We start from the raw sequence: 5,463 nt of genomic DNA on the forward strand, positions 1-5,463 counted from the left end.
GTACTCCCATAACACTAGCATGGTAGAACATACCTGTAATTCAAGTACTCAGGAGGTGGAAGCAGGAGGATCAGAAGTTTATGGTCATCCGTGGATACATTTGTAGGACAGCTTGGGATATATGAGATCTGGTCTCAAAAACAAACAAGCAAGCAATCAAACAAATCAACCAACCACATAGTTAGGGTGTTGTGGTTGGCCAGCTCCAGCTAACATAACTAACTACCACAGGTGGTTGCCTAAGCATGTTTTTCCTCAGTCCTGGAAGATGGGGCACAGATGTCGTATGGTTGGTGTCCCCCAAGGCCCGTCATCTTTCCTTGTAGATGCTGTCTCCTCCCTGTGTTCTTCATGGTGGTCCCTCTGTGTCCCAGTCTCTTTTTATGAAGACACCTGTCACACTGGGTTAGACCCCATCCATATGGCTTCATTTTAATCCAGTCACCTCTTTAAACATCCCCTCTCCAATGACAGGCATAGTCTGAGGTCCTGGAGGTTAGGACTTCAGCATGTGAACTTGTGGGAATCACAGTTCAGCCTGCAGTGTCCATCAACACTGGTCCTTCATCTTGGGATCCTCAAAGACAAAGGCACCCAGGGGAGAATTGGTCCTACTGAGAGGGTACTCTGAGGCTTGTGTCTTTCTTAAGTCCTTAGGGGAGTCACTTGGTCTTAAACAGTGCTGAGGGAGCAGACCCAGTTATTAAAATAGTTCAGAGCCACTGGAATTCATGGAGAACTTGTGCAGTAGGAGAGACCCAGTAAGAATGGAGAGACTGGGAAGGGAAGTAATCAGTGGATGAGGGATTTGATTTGATAAAATGCTACAGCCCTGAATACCATGGAGGAGGGGAGGCCTGCAGCCTGCAGGAATGGGGAAGGTACAGTGAAAATAGAGAGGCTGGGTAAAGTCCAGGAGAGCAGCTGGTGATTCTCTCTACACTCTCCCATCAGCTCTGCCCATGGGCTAGAGAAAGCAGCTTGGGATGTCAGGCACAGAGGAAAAGGGGACCTGGGGGCCCTCAGCTATGGAGGAGCAGGAGAGAAGCTTGGGGATCTTTAGCTAAGGTGGAGCAGTAGGGAATCTGGGGGGGTCTTTAGCTAAGGTCAAGGAGGAGAGGACCTAGGGGCCTTCAGCTAAGGTAGAGGAGGGAACCTAGGAAGCCTTCAGCTAAGGAGAGTGAGAATTAGGACGCATATGGCTTGAATTCATGTTCTGGGAACTCAGTCCCCAAATCCACATCGTGATAGTATTTGGAGGTATAGCCTTTGGAAGGTAATAATGGTTAGGTGAGGTCAAGAGAGAGGGGACCACTTGATGCTCCAATGGTTTTATGAAAAGAGGAAGAGAGATTTGAATTAGAATGCTTGTTCTGTCTCACCATGTGCCCCACTGGGCCACCTCAGGTATCTGAGACTCCCACCAGCCAGGACCATACCTTGCAGAACCTTTATTCCAATGAACTACTCCAGCTGTGGTCCTGTAGTTTAGATCTCAGGCATCTCTCCCTCAAAGGTTATTGTGGCCCCAGCTGGTGGCAATGAGGCAGAGCTGAGAGGGAGGGCTTCAGGTTGCTAGGATCCTGCCTTTGACAGGAACTGTGGGATTCAGGTAGATCCCTTCCTTCTCTCTCTCTTTGGCTTCCAAGTGAAAGATTGCACTCTTTCATGGACTCCTCCATGACAGGCTGGCACAGGCCTATGGGCAACAGGTCAGTAAGGCCATCATCTAGAACTTCTAAAAAGGGGAGCAGGAATAATAATCCTTTTCTCTTCATAAGTAGATTCTCTCTGGTATTTGTTATGATGACAGAAAGCTGAGCAACAGAACTTGGACTAAGATGGAGAACCCGGTGTCCAACTTCTTAGAGTGAACAGGCCATATTTAAAGGTTAAGGTTAAAGACTCAAACTCAAGAAAGGGTTAAATACTTGAGTGTGTTGTTTTGACATAGAGAGGGAAACAAACATGACAATATCAAAGGAAGCAGAAAATGAAGTGAGGGTCCTGGGTCTGGTGCTCTTTAGCCTGAGCTTCTGGCTTCTATGTCATCTCTCTGACAACCTCAGGTCCCAAATTCCCCCAGGCACTCCCAGTTACTCCCCTCTGAGCAATACGGAATCAGGCTCCCAGTGGAGGAAGCATCGTGTGTCACCATGTCACTATCACCACTGGACTCTGCACAGCACACACACTTGCATTTGGAAGGTTTTGGCTGGGCTGTAGTAACAGGCTATGAGGATTCCACGGCAGAGAACTGCAAGTGCGTTTGCATTTCGGTTCTATAGAGTCTGGACGGGGATGCAGGACTCTGGTCTAAAGCGACTGTGAAGGACCCTGGCTGGAAAAAATGCAGCTTCAGGCACCAGTGCTGCTGAGTGTGGCTGAGTCCTGCTGGGAAGCGGGAAGACAAGGTGGCCCCGCAGGTGCTGTGGTGCTGAGGAAAAATTAACCTAATGAGGGACTAATGAATTATGACCTCAGTATAATTTGTTCTGTGTGGTCAGATGAATAGGCACTAACAAATGTGTTTGATAAGAACCCATGTCCTCCTGATAATAAGTATCCTTGTTAATATGTGTAGGACTAATACTTAGAACTTGTAATAGTGCTTTTAAGGTTTTAGCCTTATAAGCCTCTACTTTAAATCTGTGTTTAAAAGCTGTAAGAAGGAAGAACTGTCCACTTTAAATTTTAAGCTGTCACAGGACAAGACAGACAAGCCCACAAAAATCACAGTCTGTGAGTGCCTTGAAGAATGCTGCCTCTTGCAGCAGTCTTGAGCAAACACCTGCTACAATGTGTCTTTTTTGTTAAAATAGTTAAGATTGTGCTGACATCAGCAATATATCGTGTTACTGGGAAATGTCAACCCTTGTCCACACTTGAGCCAAATATCTGATTTTTGTAAAAATGCTGACTGTTAAAATTTCTTACTATATCCTAAAGGGGTATGCATACTTTTGAGTTAGAGGTCTTAAATCCACTAATATGTTGGATTTAGCTAATGGGTGATGTGAAAATGTCTATCAAAACCTGCATGTGTTTGTAGTTCAAGCCTCAGTTTCTCTGGAGCAGGAGATCAGACTGAGACAGGTGTGTAATAAAGGATAAATTTCTTCTACTTTCTGAGTATATTTGGAGTTTTCTCTTTGTTTCAGGTTAGTCTTGGGTTAGTTCCCATAACAGTGTGGGCCACAGTTGCAGAGGAGTCAAGGAAAAAGGCTTTGCCTTTCAAGCCACCAGAATACCTGCCGCCTTTGTAAAACGTGCTGCACACGGGCACCTTTGAAGTGGAGGCCGATGCCCTGGTAGACTTCTTTTGCTTTTGCCTCTTTTTGTTGATAGTTTTACTGTCTTAATCCCAAGCAAAGAGCTGAGACAATTTCTGAGCACAAGGCAGCTGTGATTGTGTTACAGAGGAAGTTGGTATGCTAGATTAGCTTCATTCAGGCACGATTTTGATTTAATGCTGCTGGCTGTGAATTCAGTGTTCATGAATCAAAAATATGACTCACTCAAAAAAGAGAGAATGTGGCCAATCAGCTCAAGTCTGAGACCACACCAGAAAAGTGCCATCCACTGTGCATTAATGTGGCCATTGGAAAGGATGGGAAAGTGTCTGGACTGGTGGACTCAGAGCTTATGACTCCCCTAAAGCACCTTCCTAACCTCAAAACATATTACACAATATTGTTGCAACACAGAAAGCTAAATAAGTGATAGTTATATGACCCAAGGGGTCATTTATGACTCCCTTTCTTGGGGCTTGTGCTGGCTTGCATATTTCAAAAAGCTATGTGGTGTGAAAAAATGTAAAACTCCAAAGCCAGGTAGGTCTATAGACCAGAAGGCTCCAGAATTTTCTTCTCTCATTTTACATATATGTATATATGCATGCATACATGTATTCATCTTGTAGGTGAGTGTGCACATGTGGGTGTACATGTGTCATGGCACTCCTGTGGAGATCAGAGGACAGCTTGCAAAATTGGTTCTCTCTTTCTACCACTGTGGGTCCTGGGGATCTAACTAAGATCACGAGGTTTGGTGGTATGTGCCCTTACCTCGCTACGCCATCTTGATGACCCTAGAATTTTCTTTTCCTTTTTTCTTTTTTTGTGACAGTGTTATAGGAAAGATAAGGCAAGACACTGGAAAGGTTCAGGAATTATGTTTTATTTAGGCTGCAGTCTGGTCCAGAGGACTTAAGTCTCAAAGTCTGGACCCCTAAAGTGTGGAAGTTCTTACATTATATACCTTGAGTAATGTGTTATAGCATAGGCAAATTGGTTGCTTAACTGCAAAAAGTTATAGGAAGTAAGCAATTTGTCTAGTTCTTAAGGAAAAAAAAGTGAAAGGTCCCTGTCAGAGACAAGAAGAAAAGAGGAAGTTTGAAATCACAAGCAGAGTGGCTCTAGTAAGCTGAGCCAGCATTTTAACCACAAACTTTTCATCAATATCTTACTGGTAAGAACACACAGAGAGGGAGAGAACAAAGATTAAAACCCCTATTTTCCTTGGTTTTTTCTATTTTTCCATAGGCTCTACATCAACAGGGTCTCACTATATAGCCCTGGCTGGCCTGGAATGCAATACCAGACTGACCTTGAACTCATAGATATCTGCCTGCTTCTGTCCCCAGTGATGGGATTAAAGACGTGCACCATTGGGGCCAGAGACATAGCTCAGCAGTTAAGAGCACTGGTTATTCTTGCAGAGAACCCAGGTTCGATTCTCAGCACCCAGATGGCGGCTAACAACAATTTCTAACTCCAGTTGTGGGGATCCGACGCCCTCTTCTGAGCTCCTCAGGTACTGCATTGACACAGGTACATTTACACACATGCAGGCAATACATTCACACATACAAAACAAAAATAAAGTTTAGGTTGGAGAGATGGCTTAGCAGTTAAGAACATTGACTGTTCTTGTGGAAGACCTGGGTTTGAATCCCAGCAACCACATGGCAGCTAACAACTGTCCATAACACCACTTCCAGGGGATCTGACAGCCTCTTCTGCCTTCTATGGGCATTGCACAATATGGATACACTTACCTACATGCAGGCATAACACTCATAAAATAAAAATAATAATAAAAAAAGACATGCACCATCACTCTTGGCTGGCCCTAGAACTTTAAAAGCTTCTTCTAAGTGTCATATAGGAGAAGTTTTATTTGGGAGGAGTACATTTTCAATGACAGTAACATGTTTTTGTTTCCCCTTGTTTTGTTTTCATTTTTTAAAAAATGTTATTTAGCTGGGCGTGGTGACACACACCTTTAATCCCAGCACTCGGGAGGCAGAGGCAGGTGGATCTCTGTGAGTTCAAGGCTAGCCTGGTCTACATAGTGAGTTCCAGGAAAACCCTGTCTCAAAAAGGCCAAAAAAAGTTATTATTTTTATTTTATGCGTATGCATGTATTGCCTGCATGTAGGTAAGTGCAGCCATGCCGTGC

Source organism: Nannospalax galili, unplaced genomic scaffold (assembly GCF_000622305.1).
Source record: "Nannospalax galili isolate Female #2095 unplaced genomic scaffold, S.galili_v1.0 scaffold1456, whole genome shotgun sequence".
In the NCBI taxonomy this organism is placed as follows: domain Eukaryota; kingdom Metazoa; phylum Chordata; class Mammalia; order Rodentia; family Spalacidae; genus Nannospalax; species Nannospalax galili.